Below are 21445 nucleotides of genomic sequence, written 5' to 3'. Positions count from 1 at the left end.
GTGATGGATTATATCAACTGATATTAATTTTTATCAGCATTAGAAGCCCGAAAGACAATGTCAACCTTAGTGGAACTTGATCTCAGATCACAAATGGATATAACTAAGTACTGTGAACTATTTTGTCCAGTATTCTGCCAATAACAACAAGCTAGTAATATCATGTTTTGGGTTGGCCAAGTACTTTTGTTTTTGGCCACTTGACTTCAATGGGAGTCTTACATAGTCTGCCAGCCTTCCTCTTTTAATCAGTGCACTCCTCTCACCAGCCCCCTATTGTGCTCAGTGACTATACTACTGAATATCCATTCAACTTTTTGTGGTTTGTTGTTATTAGCCTTACTTAAACCCTCATCAAGTACAAAGGCATTCCAGCTGTGAGCATCTGTCTGTTTATGTTTTTTCCAGTATAGCACATTGGAAAATTAGATTACCTAATATATTATTCCTTTTTTAAAGATGGTAAGGTGAGATATGAGAGGGATTTCGCTGCAGTCTCTAGTAGATCAAGTAACCACATTGGTACAACAAGCTACAGTGAATAGTGATACCGTTGTTTGGTTGTTCTTGTCTTGAACAATAATAATGAATTGTGATACATTTTAAATAAGTAATTGATTGATTATAGATTTAAATTTATTGTTCATGGGTAATTTAATTATAGGTATAGATTTCTGTCATTGATTAAATAACAACTAAAATTGTTCAAATTATTTATGTCAGTTTTTTTTTTCTGTTTTGATTAATAATGCTTTGATTGGTGCAATCTTTAATCATCTAACAATTCTCTGTTTCTGCATATGTGTATGCAGATGTATGTGTGTGTGTGTGTGTGTAAATAATCATTGTTTCAATTTGATGTCAAATTTTTCCCTACTTACATGCATAGGAAGGTGGAATTCATTGAAACAGATTTTCTATAGCCAGATGTCCTTCCTATTGCCATTCCTCACCTGTTTCCAAGCAAGGTAATATTTCCCTGTGGCCAAACATGTTTCCACAGAACTCAGGGACCAGGTGATAATGGCATTAGAACTGATGAGAAATTGAATCTACCATGGTGGGATTTGAACTTGAATTGCAAAGAGTCCATAGTGGGATTTGAACTCGAAATGCAAAGAGTCAGAACAAATACTGCAGTGTCTGACATTCTCTGATGATTCTGCTTTTCCACTGCCTGGGACTTTAACTCTTATTTATCAACCACAGAAGGAAAAAAGGCAAAGTTGACCTCAGCAAGAACTGAACTCAGGCTATAAGAAACTGGAATAAAATACCTTGAAACATTATGCTCTGTCTCTGCAAATTTGCTATCTACAGATTATTGGTATCCATCTCGCATTATGCATGTTGTAGTCTGATATTCTTCATATTCCTCTGGCAACTTGCTGGCAATAATGGTGTTGTTTACTTCAGATGTCGCTGACTCTAATTCTGTAGTCTTAGATATTTTCTTACACTGTACTGATTATTTTCAATGTCAGCCATCCTACAAGTCTAACACAGATTGCACTGTGTATTTTTTGCCAAGTACAAGTATGGACACACCTAACATTAAAGTATAGGAAAATATCTTGGTTGGTATATTTTTGACTCTTACCACACAGAGAGAAAGAATTTGCAAATATTTTGTCTATGTTAGTTTATGAAGTTGTTTTTATAGCATAGGAGCATAATAAGATATTCAGTTTTTAAAAATTTAATTTAAAACCGCTTCTTTATAATTGTTTAATTAACATCTTGCCTTTCTTCCATGTTTGAATGATTAAATTTAATGAGTATTACTACAAAAATCCTGTAGCAGTTAGTTTCGTACCTTGTTTATAGTTGTACATCTATCATGAAAAGTATTCTAGCTTCCCTAAAGTTAAGTGAAAGAAATACAACTGGGAACTGTCTGGAAATGTAGCAGCTATATTGGGAGAGAAGAAGAGAGAAATCTATTTTTGGGTATGATTTCAAGGTAGGTTACAACAGACAGTATGAGTAGCATGTGAATGTAAAATCAAGCACTAGAATCCGAGAAAACTAGCAACTAGTGATGCTCCGTGTCAGCAAATAGTAATACAAATTTTCTTCCTCGTGGCATAAAATTTATTCCACTTATTGAATGAACTATTAATTATGATACATTTTATTTATTGATTATAGGTCTAAATTTCTATCATTAATTATTAAGAATATTATTTAATATTGTTCAAATTATTAACTTTCCTTTTGCGTGTGCATGAGTGTGTGTGTGTATTCATTAATAATACTTTGATTGGTTTAGTGTCTCATCATCTCACAGCCGTTAAGATAGTTAAAACTATAATACATATGGTTAAAAACTGATATGACTTTGGAAATATTTTTGGTGTTATTGTTGTTGATGTTGTCTATCCCTGTTAATAAACAGGGTTAGACATCTTTGAAGGATTTTGATAAGAATTTTTTTTCTGTGTCTCTTTCATCACCATTTTGGAACATGATATAAGATTTAGGGACCTCACATGATTCCATTTGTGAAAATGGCCAAGGGAGATTCAGTAAAGAATGTTGTATCATCAGTAGTGATAAAGTACCCCTCAGTATATCAACACAGTATATCAACTGACATAAAACTTGTAAGTCATCATCATCATCATCATTGTTATCTTTTAAACATCCATCTTCCATGCTGGCATGGGTCAAATAATTTGAACAATTTGATAAGCTTTGATGAGTTGGAAGACTGTTCTATGCTCCAATGTCTGCTTAGGTATGATTTCTATTGCTGAATGCCCTTCTTAATGCCAAACCCCCTTACAGAGGGTACTGGGTACTTTTTCTCCATGACATCTATAGATGAGATTAAAAGTTTGTAAAATTATATAATCTCATAACAATAATCCCTCTCCGGTATTTAGACAATGCTGGAATTCTCCATCATTGTTTCATACTCTACTTCTCCTATTTCTTTACTACCCACAAGGGGCTAAACACAGAGAGGACAAACAAGGACAGACAAACGGATTAAGTCGATTATATCGACCCCAGTGCGTAACTGGTACTTAATTTATCGATCCCGAAAGGATGAAAGGCAAAGTCGACCTCGGCGGAATTTGAACTCAGAACGTAGCAGCAGACGAAATAAAGCTAAGCATTTCACCCGGCATGCTAACAATTCTGCCAGCTCGCACCCTCTACTTCTCCATGTTAGCATGGGTTGTTCAATTTTTTATATAAATTTTTCTGTTAGGTTGATGTTTTATGGTCAAGTGCTCTTCCTTTTGCCAACTCTTTCAACTACATCTGACACATAGTAAGGTGTACCTGTTCTAAAACAATAGAGACATTTAATGTTGGAAGTAAAAGTAAAATTTTTATCATTTTGACATAAAGTGTTCAGGTTTTATTCTTTGGGAAGAACATGAAGGAAGTTCTTATAATTTCTATGGATAATGTCACTTTCTTTAACCAATTTTGAATGATTATACTTATGCAAAAATCAAAACTTATTATTAACTGTGCCCGTCTGGCACCTGTGCCCGTCTGGCACCTGTGCCCGTCTGGCACCTGTGCCTGTCTGGCACCTGTGCCCGTCTGGCACCTGTGCCCGTCTGGCACCTGTGCCCGTCTGGCACTTGTGCCCGTCTGGCACCTGTGCCCGTCTGGCACCTGTGCCCGTCTGGCACCTGTGCCCGTCTGGCACCTGTGCCCGTCTGGCACCTGTGCCGGTGTCACGTAAAAAGCACCCACTACACTCACGGAGTGGTTGGTGTTAGGAAGGGCATCCTGCTTAACAAACAGAATTTCAGAACATTTTTCTGCCCTCAATTTTTTTTATTTTTATTTCTTTTGTTGTTCATTTTCTGTACTTTTGAAGGATCTATAAACTTCCTGATTGTGATTATTAATGGATCAATGCACATTCTGCAATCAATCACTGTATAAGGAAAAGTAAGGACTGGCTGTGATTATTCTGAAATTCAAAAACCTAATTAAAATTAAAACCTAGATTAAAGTCATCTAATATCAGGGATGATATTATGAGATTTAGTTGCTCAACACCAACTAAAATATAAAATTTGAGGTGTTTTTTTAAAATTCTTCCAAAATCCTGATTAGATTATAAATGAATTAAAACATATGGGCAGCCTTCTCGTTAAAATTAGTCACAAAAGAGTTAAGTGCCATATTTAATGGCATAAAAGATGTGTGGGCATATTAGACGCATCTAAATTTCAGTAGTGCATAGTTAGGAAATAAAAGTTTTTTTGTGTATCAATGTTAATGGAAGGCTCAATTTCTCATATAGGACCTGGGGTTACTTTTTGAGACAAATGCATCTTACATGTCATCAAATATGGTATTTTGAAGTGATACAAAAATGATTGATAATTCTTATAATTTCAGTGATTATTGCCATAGAAACCAATTTCTGTTGCAGAAACAAAACATTACAAACAGATCAATCAAACCTCTCTTTACTTTGTTGAACTATAAATATCTTTCATCTTCACAGTTTGTAAACCAGTAGCTTCGCTTTTATTTGGTCAAACTATAGTCAGCAGGAATTTGTTAAATACTAATTGTTTTTTTTCATTTTTCCATGCTAGCATAGGTTAAAAGTTCTGCAGATTTTGCATCTATTTTTAGCTCTCTGCCTCTTTATTCTCCCAACCCTCCATGAAAGTGCTAAAACATTTTCAGACAACTTTAATGTCTCACCAATGTTTTATTATTTAAAAGCTTTTAAAATGTCTCTGGAGATAATTGTATTTGTGTTATAGTAACATTCTCTAGGAAGTTTTCTATGTACTCATGCCATTTCAATGTTCTGGAATGATTGTGTGATATTTGTGTACAAAGAGTGATATTGCATGGCAATGAGATGTTGGCTTTGAATACTGTTTTACTTGTTTTGGTTATTGAACTACGGCCACACTGGAGCACCACCTTGTAGGGTTAGTCAAACAAATCCACCCCAATATTTATTCTAATTCTATCAATCTTTTCTGCTGGTCCACTAATCCACAGGTGTGTAAACGAACCCTGAGAGAAGCATCTCTGTGCTAGAAAATGAGGAGCCAAAATAGGACAGAAAAAGCCAGAGCAGAACAGGTTTCTTGCTGTAGAGGAGCTGCATGGTTACTCACATTATACAAGAAATGGCAAAAGTGATGAGAATGGAGCTGGAAAGAAACAAAAGTAGTGGTAATGAGTTGTTTGGGTGGAACCTCCAGGTACAAAATGAGTGGGAGCAAGGGCAAAAAGAACCAGGTGTGTGGATGGGGTAGAGGCTGCATTAGTGTATTGGAGAGTGTCAGATGAGGAATGGATGGGGAGGTGAATGTAATGAGTGAAAAACAAGTGTTAAGGGATAAGTAAAGGAGGTAGGGAAGAGTAGGTGGCAACTGTAGAGATTGGATATGGTTGAGGGGTTGATGTAGTGATAAAGGAGTGGGTTACCAATGACGCATGGGGGTACATCATCATCATGGGTTGGATGGTTTGACAGGAGCTGGCCAGGCAGAAGACTGCACCAGACTTCTGTGTCTGTATTGACAAGGTTTTTATGGCTGGATGCTCTTCCTAACACCACCTACCCAACATATATATGGGGGTACATCATATATATATACATATACATACATACATACATACATATATATATATATATATATATATATAAGGTGACAAAGGAATGATTCATAAGATATTAGGAACTTCATTAGCTTATAAAATTTAGTTGACTTATAGTTGAGTGCTTGAGTAATGCCTTACAGTTTTATTGGAGCCTCAAATATTAAGTGCAGTTTATTTGGGAAACAAATTATAGCAGAAACAGCTGTAAGCTAATGAAGTTCATAAGATAATTGTTTATTCCTTTGTCATCTTATTTTCTTATTACCAGTCTGTAATCAACTAATGCTTCGTTCTGAAGCATATGCATATTGAGTTCTACACTAAGTTATATATATATATATATATATATATATTATATAACTATAAGGGTAAAGAATTATTAATTTAATAATTAATAAATTTTACCAAGTAGTAGGAACTTTTACAAAAATTTTTTTTTTATATATGAATATAATTAACGGTTAAGCAACAAGTTGCTTCACCACATGCCGAAAATTTAGAAATAGCAGCCAAAGACAGCTCATTCCTTTATACTACAGATATTACTTCACATATATATGTGGAGTCGGTATGTGGTGAAGCAACTTGTTGCTTAACCCTTAATTATATATATATAAATAATACATTTCTAAATATCTCAGAGAGATTTATGCAGTAGTGGTACGATAAAGTAGTTGTATATTGTCAACTTAATGTGGTAGTCCCATGAAGGGAATCATACTACTGCATAAATCTCTCTGAGATATTTAGAAAGGTATTATTTCTATTTTTGTAATCAGTGAATGTATTTCACTAGAATTCTTATATGTTTGCAAAGGCTAGATGGGCATCTCCAACTAGCGGGCCATGCTACTCCAGACTGAGGATGAGCAAAGACTCAGAAACTAGTCTCTAGATGCAGGCTTAGCTGGGTGGAGGTGCTTATCTCCCCCTTGCAAACATAAGGACACAGGAAATGTGTCAAGGCCAACAGGAAGCGTTGCTGATTCCTAGGGCTAAATAGCAGTAGTATGATTGCCTTCATGGGACTGTCACATTAAGTTGACAATATACAACTACTATATATATATATATATATATATATTCACTGATAGGCTTCTACTCAGTTTCCATCTACCATATACACTCACAAGGCTAGAAAGAAATGAAGTGAACATGATCTACTAGCTGTGTGATGAGAATGTGCATGAATAACAGAGTCCTTGTGGGTTGAGGGCGAAAATGGCTCTAAGAGAAATCAGATGTAATGTAAAAGAGGGAATACTATGGTGGCTGATACTGGAAATGGCCAGTTGTATAAAGATGTATTGAGTGCTCCAAATAAGTAGAAACTGTCAAAGAAGGAAACTTAGGAAAATATGGGATAAAGTGTTGTCAGCTGACCCTAGGAGATGACAAAGGACTGTCATCTCTTTTTTCATATATTTATAACCAAAGTAGTAGATTGGCAGACTCATTAAATAATCAGGCAAAATGCTTTAAGGTATTTCTTTCTGCTCATTATGTCCTGAGTTCAAATCCAGCCAAGATCATCTTTACCTCTTGTCATTTCAGGGGCAATAAAATTAAGTACTGGGGTCAGTGGTAGAGACGTACCCTTTCATCTCAGTTTGTGGCATTGTGTCTAATATTAAAAATAATCATATCTTTATTTCTTTATCATTGCCCGCAATACAGAAGTTTATCATTAATCTACATTTTTTTCAAGCATTTTCTGAATATTTCTGTGACTTGGTTCAATATTTTCTTAATTTCTTACCAAAATATACCATAAATAATTTAACAAATGTCCTTTTACAAAACTTGGGTTCATTTTGATGGTATTTGCTCATTAACCTATGGTAAGCTTGTTTTAAATAACTGCAGTATATCAGTGACTGTGAAATACATATATATATATATATATATATACTAGCAGTATCGCCCGGCGTTGCTCGGGTTTGTAAGGGAAATAACTATATAAGCATTTTTAGAGAGTTACTTTCCTTATATAATAGCAAAAAATGCATTAAAAATGGGAAAAAATGATCGTAGACTCATCGTAGACGCACGCTAAAACCCAGAAGGGCTTGATATGAATCACGACTATAAGATACCCGCGTTTGGTTAAACTGCACCGCAAAATGTGGGAGTAGTTAGGAATCTAAATCGTAGGAGACAGGCACACAACTTCACTTTTATATATAAAGATATATATATATATATATACATTTTCTGGGTGAGCTCAATCATTCAAAGCTATGACTGTTATGAAAGTCATCGATATGCAAAATGGTCTGGTGGTATCTGTTGAACATATCTGATGTGTGTGGAGTTGCTAGCACGTTTCGAGTGCACCAGCTGTACACAGTTTTGTATTCTAAACCTCCTTTGAAGATTAACCTAGTTTTTAGTTTAGTTATACAAATATGATAATTGCCTTGCTAAAGTCTGGAATGTAATCATTGATTCTTAGAAATTCTGCTATGCTGATGTTGTTGAAAGACTAGTTGTAGTAGTAGCAGTAGTAGTTAGTTAGTTAGTGCAGATACACATTGCTGCTGTTACAACTATTACTGGAACTGATGACAGTATTTCTGCTGAATATTGTGGTAAGATTTAGATTCCGTACATAGCTGGGAATTAAAATTTGACAAAAAGAGAAAACAAACGAAAAAAAAAAAAAAAAAAAATCCCACCCCTCAAAACATGAGGTAGCGGACGGTGAACGGACGTATTTAACTGTTAAAATAAATAAATAAGTAAATATAGAAATAATTGCTAAATGTTGTTTTACAACATGGCAACATAGAAGTACAACTAGTTCTGTAGTAGTAGCACTGCTGTGAGACTTGCAGCAGACACTCTTCATATTGCTCACCCTCCTCATTTTTCCTTTCAGAAGTGCACGTGGTTACCTAGACACGTGTATCTTTCTTCTTAAATACATCTACTCTGTTGATATACTTGTTCCTCTCTCTCTCTCCTTTTCTCTCTCGTTTCCATTACCATATCCATCTCTCGCCTGGTTCTTTGCACTCATTCTATCAATAGCGGAACTATTTTGATCCGTTTCCTTTCCGGTTAACTACTCCCATGCTATTTCCTTTTCCATTTTACTTTAACTCTCTCAAAACACGCTTGTTTTTGTCAGCTGACCTCAGACGTTTTAGCTGGTTATATATATAACCACCCACTACACTCGCGGAGTGGTTGGCGTTAGGAAGGGCATCCAGCCGTAGAAACACTGCCAAATCTGACTGGGCCTGATGAAGCCTTCCGGCTTCACAGACCCCAGTTAAACCGTCCAACCCATGCTAGCATGGAAAACGGACGCTAAATGATGATGATGATGATGATATATATATCCAAAAGGATATGTCATTTGGCAGTTGGGATTTTGTTTCTAGACTCTCACCCTCATGAAATCAATCAACCGTGACAGAGTGGGGCTGAGTTTTTTCTACAAATTTCAGGACAACCAATAAGTTTTTTAGGGTCTTACTTAATTACAGGTACACAATCCTTTATCCGGAAATCTAAAGTCCAGAAAGCCCCACCAAAACCGAACTTTTGTGTGGAGGGTGGAGCGCGTCATAACAGGGGTCGTTTGGTGCGCAAACAGTTGACCACCTATTTCTTTACTACCCATAAGGGGCTAAACATAGAGGGGACAAACAAGGACAGACAAACGGATTAAGTCGATTATATCGACCCCAGTGCGTAACTGGTACTTACTTAATCGACCCCGAAAGGATGAAAGGCAAAGTCGACCTCGGCAGAATTTGAACTCAGAACGTAGCGGCAGACGAAATACGGCTACGCATTTCGCCCGGCGTGCTAACGTTTCCGCCAGCTCACTGCCTTTTTTTTTTTTTTTTTTAACAGAAAGATTGAAAGTTGGGGCGAAAGAGTACAACAGGGGTCGCCACCACTCACTGCCGGAGTCTTGTGGAGCTTTAGGTGTTTTCGCTCAATAAACGCACACAACGCCCGGTCTGGGAATCGAAACCGCGATCCTCCGACCGCGAGTTCACTGCCCTAACCACTGGGCCATTGCGCCTCCACTGTTGACCACCGTGACCCGTTTCACTCAGGCATGACATGGTAATGCTTGGGCAAGGTCGGCCGCCACTTACCACCGAGCGTCAGTTGCGGCTCAGCACTCGTAGAGAAAAGACGTCCACTTGCTGTTTGCTGTCTTCGTGTTGTTTCTTTTGACTTTGTATATGATTTACCCTGAAAATGGTAAAAGAACTGCAGATACCCCGATGGATGACAGTGAGAAAAAGAAAAGAAAGCATTTATCATTATTAATAATGCAGAAAGTAAAGTTACTTCAGAAACTTGATCGTGATGTGTCTGTACGACGGTTCGCTGAAGAATATAGTGTTAGAACTAGCAATGTGTATGACTTAAGGAAACAAAGACGAATTACTGTAGTTATATAGTGAGTGTGATGATCACAAAGTAAAAAAAAAATATGTAAACACTTCATAGGGCAAAAAATGAAGATCTTAACTTTGTGATGATAGAATGAATTCGACAACGAAAAAGGGAACACATGCCACTGAATGGTTTATTGTTCATGAAACAAGCTAGAATGTATCATAAAAATTGAACATTGAAGGAGAGTATCATTATTCAGAAGGTTGGCCGCAAATATTTAAGAAGCGTCATAGTGTAAAATATTTGAAAATCTGTGGTGAAAAAGTTTCTGCTGATTATGAAGCTGCTGAAAATTACATACACGAATTTGCCAAGATCGCATCTGATGGAAACCTTTCTCCTGAACAAATTTACTATGCTGATGAAACAGCTTCGTACTGGCAGATGAGACAGCACTAGCAGGTTTTAAGGATGCTAACGAAAGGTTAACTATTCTTGGATGCGTTAATGCTGTAGGTACACACAAGGTGAAGTTAGCAATCACTGGAAAAAGCCAACGTCCGAGACGTCTGAAAAGCGTAGTTAATTTACCTGTGCATTAAGTACGCAAACAAAAAAAGCATGTGTAACCTGAGAAATATTTTCTGACTGGTTCAATAATCACTTTGTACCAGCGGTATATGCTCATTGCTGGCAAGCTGGACTGGAAGAACACTGTAAAATTCTATTGTTCCTGGACAACTGCTGGGCACATCTCCCTGTCGAAGTTCTTGTGAAAAGTAATGTTTTCGGTATTTACTTGCCTTCCAATGTAACATCTGTTTTACAGCCTTGTGACCAAGGAATTTTACGCTTCATGAAGAACAGCTATAAACATAATTTTACGAGCTGTGTGCTTGATGCATTCAACAAAGGAGCAAGAATGCATGACTATCTGAAAGAGTTCACTGTTTAGGATGCCATCTACTCAGTTGCGAATGCTTGGAATGAAGTTGATAAATCAACAGTAACAAATACCTGGCACATAATTTTGTCAATAACGATGTTTGATGAAATCGACCCTATATATATATATAACTAGTTTGGGGGATTTCGTGTCACTAATGAGAAGATGATATCAAAACTCGTAACTTAGGCTAAAAGTTTATCGTGCGGAAGTGTTAGTGATCTAGAAGAAGCGGACATCGAAGAAATGCTAAGCATTGACAATGATGTACCTGTTCTGCATTCCTTGAGTGATGGGGAAATTGCTGAAATGGTGTTAACTACGGATAAGAATGAAGACAGTAGTGATGATGTTCCAGAGGACACAGGTGAAAAAATTCCTGTAGACGATATGGTGAAAATATGTGATCAATTAATAGCTGAGCTGGCCTTGCGCAACGTGCATTTATCACTGAGCACAACAGATTATGGGAGTTTAATTCAATTAAAGATATATTGCTTAGACAGAGACCTATGCTAATGAGACAGATGACACTTGAAGAAGTTTTTTTAAAATGCCGTCTCTCGTAATGCTGCTTCATCACTTGAGAATCCCGTCCTAAGTCCACCATCAGAGGTTTGCCTGCAAGCTGATGACAACATTGGTGACACTGACGGACCCTGTTCTACAACCTAACTGCAGCTACATATTTAGCATAGTTTGAACTGATTTATGGCTCTAGCGTATGAATAAACAGTAATATCATTTATAGTCGTTCTTTATTCAAATTAGTGCGAATACCTATGCGTCTCTCTGCAGCAATAGTATGGTAATGTGTATACCTGTACGTGTGGATCATGTATTTTGGTTTTAAATTATCCCACTATATGTATTTTGCTATTTGTAATCTTAATTATCTCACTGTTTCATTCACCAGTATATTACTCTACAAGTAATTATTTCCCACACTGATTGTGAGTACGTATACATGTGCTTTTGTTACTATAGCAGAACGTCTGATTTGATGTCTAGTTTACAATCTGGGGCAACTGGCTTTTGTTCTGATATCCGGAAAAATTCGAAAGTCAGAACACTACTGTTCCCAAGGTTTCCAGATAAAGGATTGTGTACTTGTACTATCACTGTTTTCCTAAAACCCTTTATAGTTTTCATTTATTTCTATAACATTTCCCCTGTTTCTATTTTTAATTTATTTTCATACACCTTCATCTATTTCTAACTTAAAACTTGGCGTGAAGCGAATATTCAAAGGAAATTTCCACTCGATAATCAGCTTACTTTACTCACCTTATGTAATTTCTTTATACCTGTTTGTATGTAAACCGTTAAGGTGTTTTTCAACTAAGAGCTGATAATTATCGAATCTCGTCGGAACTCAACAAATATACATTTTCAAATTTTAGCCAGTAATTATCATTTAAGCCCTTTTTATTTATTGCGACTTGTCGCTTTATTATTATTTAAGGTAGTGAGCTGGCAGAATTGTTAGCACTCTGGATGAAATGCTTAGTCGTTACGTTCTGAGTGCAAATTCCACCGAGGTCGACTTTGCCTTTTATCCAGTGGCGGACTGGGTCTAAAAATATTGGTTGCCAGGAGACTAAGAGGGCCCACCCGAAACCACAATGCAATCATTTTTATTTTGTTTTTGTTTTTGTTAAAAGTATCCTTTTCAACTGTCTACAAACAAAGCCAGACTGAAAAAAATTAATGCATTCTTCCAGGAGTGAATAAAAAATTCTGAAACTTGAGGGGATGGGCCCCTTAGATACTAACATGGGCTCCCATATATGGATTCAAATGGCGTAGGGGCCTACTTGCCATCGGCAAGGTGGCAACCTGGGCAGTCCGCCACTGCTTTTATCCTTTCGGGGTCGATAAAATAAGTACCAGTTGAACACTGGGGTCGATGTAATCGACTCAATTCCTTCCCCAAAATTGCTGCCCTTGTGACAAAATTTGAAACCATTATCATTAATATTATTATTATTTCTGGGTTCAAATTCCGCCAAGGTCGACTTTGCCTTTTATCTTCTTCGGGGGTTGATAAAATAAAGACCACTTGAGTACTGGGATCGATGTAATCGATTTACCCTCTCATCCCGAAATTGCTGGCCTCGTGCCAAAATTTGAAATCAATATTATTTTGTAACTTTTAACTATAACATTTTGGCGGCGAGCTGGCAGAATCGTTAAGCACGCCAGGCAAAATGCTTAGCGGCATTTCGTCCGCCTGCACGTTCTGAGTTCAAATTCCGCCGAGGTCGACTTTGCCTTTCATCCTTTCGGGATCGATAAATTAAGTACCAGTCAAATAGTGCGGTCGATGTGATCGACTTTCCCCCTACCCTAAAATTTCAGGCCTTGTGCCTATAGTAGAAAGGATTGTTGTTGTTGTTGTTGTTGTTATTATTATATGTTTGACTTTTGCTTTATATTAGTACAAGTTGGCTCCAAGTCTCACCCAGAGACCTCAAGAGACAACAGGTTGGAAGTTCACGTTGTTGTTATGCCTAGTGTGCCCTATATTTGGTTGTTTTTTGTGTTGTACTAGTGGATGTTTAAAAAGTAAAAAAAAAAAAAAAAATGTTTGTTTTAAACCTTGAGATTACATAGAAAGTATTTTGCGTAGGATATGAGCAGTTCCCATGAGCACTATCTTTTGAATTTCTGCCATTTTTGGGTTTCCTGGTATTTGAGTTAGGTAGCAATCAGCCCCTTTTGCTATCATTCCCATATTATTGTTATTATTATTATTATTATTATTATTATTATTATTATGGCAGTGAGTTGGCTGAATCGTTAGCACACCGGGCAAAATGCTTAGAGGCATTATGTCTATCTTTTCTTTCGGAGTCGATTAAGTACCAGTGAAACACTGGGGTCAATGTAATCGACTAGTCCCCTCTCCCCAAATTCCAGGCCTGTGCCTTTAGTAGAAAGGATTATAATAAGTCGCCCCAATGACAAATAAAAGAAATGATTATTTAAATTATGGTGTTATTTACTAACTATTGAACTTGACCCTTTTCATCTAATTCCTGGTCCCTAACTGACTTATATCATGTCTTGTACTCCGCCGCCCCAGATGTTGCCCCAGAAACATTATAGGCCACCAGGCTAATCAATGCACTGGGGCCTGTAATATTTATTGACAGCAAGCCGTAGTATATATAGAGATTAGAACCGGGCCCCTGGGTCATGAGGCCCTCAGGTAATTGCCCAGTGTGCCCCTGCCCTAAGACGGCACGGCTTCCTTTTCGCCTTTTAAATATTTCATTTTTCATTCTCTCGACCCATTAATACTAATCTCGACCTCGCACCTACCTATCTCTCTCTCTCACTCTACCTACCTACACACACACACACATGCATGCATACATACATACATGTTACTCTGGTTGGTTTCAGTCATGGGTCTGCGGCCATGCTGGGGGCACCACCTTCAAATTCGACCCAGTGCTTATTTTTAAAGTCTGTTATATATATATATATATATATATATATATATATATATATATAAAATATTATTTGAGACAAAACCACTATTTTGCAAAACAAACAAGGAAAGACTTAATCAATACATAAAATTTAGTCTCAAATAATATTTTATAATATTTTACTATAAAATTGGATTTAATCCTAAATCTGATTTTTTTTCCCTGTAAATTTGGATATATTCCCTAATATTTATTATTATATATATATATATATATATATATATATATATTCCATCGCCTAAGTTACAGACATGAACAAAGCAACAACGGTTTGTCAAACGGTGAGAGATAGGCGCATTTCTACACACACACACGCACACATCCTATTGATCTTTACTCCCTTCTCTACAGCTCTCTCACTTGTTTACTATACTCTCACAGCCACTCCTTTTTCTTTCACCTTCCCTTCGTTGCGGATACACTCACCTCCCTCTCCCGTATTACTCCTATTACACAATATATGCTTTGTAAGCCACTATTCTCCCCCCAGCACTCTCTTTCTCTCTCTCACTCTTTCTTTCTATCTCTCTCTCTCACTATTTATATATACACAGATACACATATATATTCCTCCTCTTATTTTGCTTCCTTTCTTTCTCGCTTTCCACTCTCTCCCCTTCCTTTTCACTCTTTACTCCCCTGCTGTGTCGTACTCACTCCCACTACTCTGTTATCTAACCTCGGACCACACCTCCCATTGTGCATTGCTTCTTTATATGCTGCGCTCTTCCACTGGTTTTCTCTCATATTCATTAAAGTTGCCGTTATGTCTACTACTACAAATGGTGGCTAGCAGCCGTTTTCTTTAATAAACTAAAAAACCTTAGATACAGAAATCCATAATAAAACCAAAAAAAAAAAAAGGAGTGTCAAGCTTTAAATTCACTGGATATTTTACAATCATATTACATTGGTCTTCACTGTTTAATTAACGATCAACCCTCATTAATGCATATGTAGTAGATTTCATATTTTATATTTATATAAATATATAAATTCATTTGCTGGCTTACAGCAGCAAACGTTTGTCAAAATTCCTCGGACTGTTTATTTTCCTTCATCCTTCATTATACAAAGAAATCACAAATTTTGAACATTCAAGGACATATTTTTTATTCCAAACGGATCTTTTTCTACCCATACGATATTGGTATATTGATCATTCGTGTGTAGTGTAATAGTGTATATACATATATATATACACACACACACTCACGCGTACTCACCTACATAAGCACCAAAGCACTCACATTCAGGTAAATGATCTATCTATCTATCTATCTATCTATCTATCTATCTATCTTTCCCCTCTCTCTCTATATATCTATCTATCTGCATGTCTATGTCTGCCTCTCTCTCTCTCTATCTATCTGTCTGTCCTCTCTCTCTCTCTCTATCTCTCTATCTATCTCTCTATCTATCTATCTATCTGCATGTCTATGTCTGCCTCTCTCTCTCTCTCTCTATCTGTCTATTTAGCTCTTTCTCTCTCTCTCTCTGTACCTATTTATTTGTTTGTCTATTTATCTCTTGTATGTCTATATGTCTATCCATTTCTCTTCACTCTCTATCTGTCTGTCTCTATCTCCTCCCTCTTCTTTTCTCTCGATCTCTTGCATTATTGATTTCTGGCAATGTCGTTTGTAAAAAGTCAGATATTGGGAGAAATTTACTAAATAAATCGTTCACTAAGAGTAGACTTTCTATTCTATTCTGTTCTATTTTTGACGACGAGGTGCTGCCATAGGAGGAAGGTAAGTCCATCTGTAAAGATTAGACAACTACATACACCTGAACCTCTTCGTGTTCACACAGTCTGCTAGAAATAGTAATGAAATAGTCCTTAAATAGCATTCTTACCCTTTCAGAAAGACAATTTGGAATGTAGTTCTGATGCATTGTTTGAAAACATATGGGAACATCGGTCAGGACAGGAACCCCTTTGATCCTAGTTGTACACTATCGGGTTTGACCTGGAAGCCAGAGAATGGAGCCTCATTTAGGTGGTAAATCTATATGCTAGAAATAGCAGTCAAGTATTTTATAAGCCACACACTCATCGTTTTAAAAGTAAAGTAAAATGACACATTAAGTAATGTACTTCTGGATACACTGGGGCTTAAAACAATAGAAAAAATAAAATATATGTTTGATTGTAATGTCTGCTCGATCGGAATCGACTTGGAGACTCATTTCTAGTCATTCATAGGTGGTACATGCCCATAATGTCGACCTATTTATGAATATAAAAACTAATGGAAAAAACAAAACACTAATGGCAATCGTTTGCACAAAAATAGACCTGATCGTGTATACATACAAAACTATGTAGACAGAAGGTTGTTTTCGTCATCATCGACAAACGTCATTGCATTTATATTACGATTCTTCTCCCTTGCTTGTGTTGTGGTGGTGGTGATTCATAAGTGATCTTACTACAAACATTTAAAGTACATAAACCAATTTTGAAACAAATAACACACACATATATATATGCCGTCTTCATTTTCATTTGTCAACATGAATTGTTCACATAAAACAAAATGGATTTGTGAACCATTTAGAAAGTGTATAATGATTAATTGGAGATTTTCTTGGTTTTAGTTCTTTATTTTGGGGGGATTTACTCAATGGAAAATCACTTCCGCGGGGCACCATTTCTCTTTTTCTGTCGTTTTTTTTTTCGGTTTCTTATTTCAACTTATCTTTCAGTACTTCAGTTTATTTATTGTATATATTTAAATTTTGTCCTTTATATATATATATATATTATATATATATATATATATATATATATATATATATGCCATGATAGATCGCTAGCCACTACACATTCTTTATTTTCTCTTCTTGTTTCTTTCTGTGTTCCTTTCTGTGGAAGAGCGTAGGCTCGAAACATTAAAGACTTTTTCACTTCCCGAACGTTAAACTAATACATCTGTTTTTTGTCTACACCACCTGTCTTCGCCTTTTGTTTTTGTATGACTTCTCCCTATATATATGCGTGTGTGTGTATATAAATATATATGTGTGTATATATATATATAGACTGCTCTATTCTTTAGAGTGCGCTTCTTTTATGATATATATTTTATATGTATATAAATAGATATGTATATGCATATACATATATATGTATATGCATATACATATATATGTATATGCATATACATATATGCATATGCATATATATATGTATATAAATAGATATGTGCATATATATATACATATATATATATATATGTATATACATATATATATGTGTATATACATATATATGTGTATATACATATATATGTATATGCATATACATATATATATGCATATACATATATATGCATATACATATATATGTATATGTGCACGTAATTTAAAGATAAAATCATTAAAACTAATGAATTTTATCAGTGGCCAGCATATAAAAAAAAAAAACGCCTTTTAGGTAAAATACATATAGAGAGATATAAAATACATATATATCGGGTATAAGTATAATTGTACCCTATACAATTATCTCTCTCTCTCTCTCTCTCTCTCTATATATATATATATATATATATATGCACGTATATGTATGTGTGTATATATATATATATATGTATATATATAGGTATATGCATATTAGGTAAACGTTACTATGTTGTTGAACTGAACTCGGATTTACTGTTGATGTCAATAATAGATAAAATAATAACAATGGCTGCTTTACGTTGCAGCTGTTTCATATTTAAATAAGTTTGTTCTTGAGAAATGTGAGTTGTGATGTTCATACATTTTGCGATAGCATTAACGATGGCAGCTGAAACAACAACAATAACGTCTTATATGAGACTCTACAATCGAACTTCGATGCGGTTACACTAAGGGGCTAGAAAGAGAAGCTATAAATCTCATTCAAACCACACACTATCGTCTATATAAGAAAGGGTAGGACACATTGGAATTAATGCACTTAGATATACATTGTTTGAATAAAGCATTGGTTGGTTGGTCATGGCTCGAACCTCTTTGGTCATGGGTGTCCTCGCTAAGGGCTGATGTACGGTGATAATAATGCGCACGTTGGGTGGGCCGGCCCCTGATCGATTAGGCCCATGTTACGTAGGTGATTGATAAAATGATTTCGGCGATCCACTACCCCCAAAATACTACTATTCGCCAGTCTTGGTTTCGATCTTCGTATAAATCATTCCCATACCTGTTCATGATTGGTACCACCAATTGAGAAAGGTATGAACTTCACGACAGCAACTCCATTGTTCAACCTTTTTTTCTTTTTTCTTAATTCTTTCGATTACTATCTTTACGTGGTCAGCTGCCCCCATCGATCTTTCGAGGGTCGATAAAATAAATAAAAGTACATGTGTGTGTGGGGAAGCGCGTGTCGACTAACCCTCATCTCTCAAAATCAAAACTACCGGCCTTGTATCTAAATCAGAACTAATAATAATAATGATAATATGAATTTTATATAAAAATTTATTTATATACAAACAATCGTTTATGGTCGGTTCTCCTTTCATTTTTATTTTGAATTCGTTTCAGTTGTAATATAAGTTTTACTTTGTTGCCCTTGAGGCAAAATCATTATCACCATCGATATTATTATCATCATGGTGGTGGATGGTGAAAGGTTTGAATAGGCAGAGCAACGACTTGCATGCCATTTGTTTATTTGTTTTAATTACGTCTGTCTGTGTTTTTAATTTCAAACCCTGAGGTTGGACCTCACAACTTATTTTCTCTGAGATTATGTTGTGGGAGTAGATTTAATCTACCCTAGAATTCTGTGACCTTGTGTCTTAAGAACTGAACCGATTAATTCATTGTAGCAGAATCGGTAGAACGATGAAATAAATGCCGTGACTAGACAGACAGTTTAAATCCCGTCGAGGTCGATTTTGATTTTTATCTGGTTGAGGCTCGGCAAAATGTTGAATAGTTTTCCTTGTATAGAAGGGATTACGAAGGCTATAGGGTAATGTTAAATAGTTTTCCTTGTATAGAAGGGATTACGAAGGCTATATAGGGTAGTGTCCTTCCTTCAGACCCAACAAGTAAAAAAAAAATAATAATAATGAAATGGACCCAATTTTAGGGATAAAAAAATTCAGTAAACTTGTCAGATTGAAAATAATGTGTATGGTGGTGGGGGTGAAGTACTGAGGTCGGTAGTCTCCACCTCAATATTTCTGATCTTGTTATTATATTAGGCGGCAAGTTGGCAGAATCGTTAGCATACCGGCCGAATTATTGCTTTAACGGTATTTCGTCTGCTGCTAGCTACGTTTTGAGTTCAAATTCTTCCGAGGTCGACTTTGCCTTTCTTCCTTTCGGGGTCGATGAAATAAGTACGTACCAGTTACGCACTGGGGAGTCGATATAATCGACTTAATCCGTTTGTCTGTCATTGTTTGTCCCCCTCTGTATTTAGCCCCTTGTGGGTAGTAAGTAAAGAAACAGGTATTTCGTCTGCCGCTACGTTTTGAGTTCAAATTCATCCGAGGTCGACTTTGCCTTTCATCCTTTCGGGGTCGATTAAATAAGTACGTACCAGTTACGCACTGGGGGTCGATATAATCGACTTAATACCTATGTCTGTCATTGTTTGTCCCCCTCTGTATTTAGCCCCTTGTGGGTAGTAAGCAAAGAAACCGGCATTTCGTCTGCTGCTACGCTTTGAGTTCATATTCATCCGAGGTCGACTTTGCTTTTTCATCCTTTCGGGGTTGATGAAATAAGTACCAGTCAAGTGCTGGATCGATGTAATCGACTAGTCTCCTCCCCGATATTTCATGCCTTGTGCCTTTAGTAGAAAGGATTATTATTGTTATTATTATCCCACTGGGGGGTCAATTTGTCTTTCATCCTTAAGTACCAGTTGAGCATTGGGACCGATGTAATCGATTAGCTTCCTCCTCCAAAATATCAGCACTTGTGCCTATAGGAGAAAGAGTTACTATTTTTATCCATGGTTATTATTACTACTATTCATTGTTACGTAAGATAGGTTAACTGATTTTTCTAGCTCTCTCATCGATTTTCTAAACTGGAGCTCATGACCTTGAATAATGTTGATTTGCATTTAAAAGAGGGGGGGGGTAACATGGAGAGAAAGAAATGAAGAGAGAGTGAAAAGGTTAAGTTCTTGATTTTTTAGCCCAGCTCGGTACTGAGCAAGAAATCTTAATTGATCAGACACTCCAGCCATGACCATCCCATGTTTTTTTTTGTTTTTTTTTGTATGTAATTCTTTTCACTAGATGAATAGGTTGTGATTTGAGACAGATTTGGGTGTTATTTCTCTTATCTTGAGTGATCAGGTAGATAGCCTTTTTTTTGTTAGGTGTGCTAAGTGAAAAAAGGTGGCGGTGACATCGCTTCAGTTTGTTTTTTCTCACAGCTTCGTTCTGCTAAATGACATACATATACATGTCAGGTGTGTGTATGTACATACATGGTATATGTGCATATACCTACGTTTATATGTGCATATACCTACGTTTATATGTGTACACACAAACCATATTTATGTATGCACGTGTGTATGTGTATATATATATTATATTAGAGGAAAAATCAAAACCAAGGCAGAACGAGTATCTCAAGTCATTTAGAATAATTTAATTAGAGTAAGGTTAATTGGATTATTCTAAATGACTCGAGATACTCGTTCTGCCTTGGTTTTGACTTTTCCTCAAATATAATATACACATGCTATTAACGGAACCCTAACACGGACCCCTAGATCCAGCCTATGATCTTGGAATCTAACGGGCGACCAACTAATAGCACTTACCCAGCGTACCTATTCGTTTAAATCACAAGTGAACTAAACCCCTCATATTCTTTATATATATATGTGTGTGTGTTTCGTTGCTATTATGCTGAACTGTGGTATGTCCAAATTTGGCCAAATGCATTTTTTTTTCAATTGTCAATGTGTAAATACAACAGTTTTGCTATGGAATGGTAAAACTGTTTTTTCGTTTTCCGAAAAAGCAACGTTTTGGACGATCCC

At 36.2% G+C, this 21445-nt stretch overlaps 1 protein-coding gene across 2 annotated transcripts in view; it reads left to right on the top strand.

Annotated features, from left to right (window-relative positions):
* The window catches only part of LOC115218245 (inositol hexakisphosphate kinase 1), a 122052-nt gene that overhangs the window by 60627 nt on the left and 39980 nt on the right, over nucleotides 1-21445 (top strand). The window contains exon 1 of one of the 2 annotated variants that reach the window (XM_029787981.2): nucleotides 15147-15680. The exons of the other annotated variant lie outside the window; for it this stretch is intronic. The gene's annotated coding sequence lies outside the window, so the exon portion shown is untranslated. Of the gene's footprint in view, nucleotides 1-15146; nucleotides 15681-21445 lie in introns of those variants that run through there. 2 annotated transcript variants of the gene reach the window in all.

The sequence above is a fragment of the Octopus sinensis genome, linkage group LG13 (genome assembly GCF_006345805.1).
Source record: "Octopus sinensis linkage group LG13, ASM634580v1, whole genome shotgun sequence".
Taxonomy (NCBI): Eukaryota; Metazoa; Mollusca; class Cephalopoda; order Octopoda; family Octopodidae; genus Octopus; species Octopus sinensis.
Note: the sequence above shows the minus strand (reverse complement) of the source record. Positions and strands in the feature narration are given on the sequence as shown.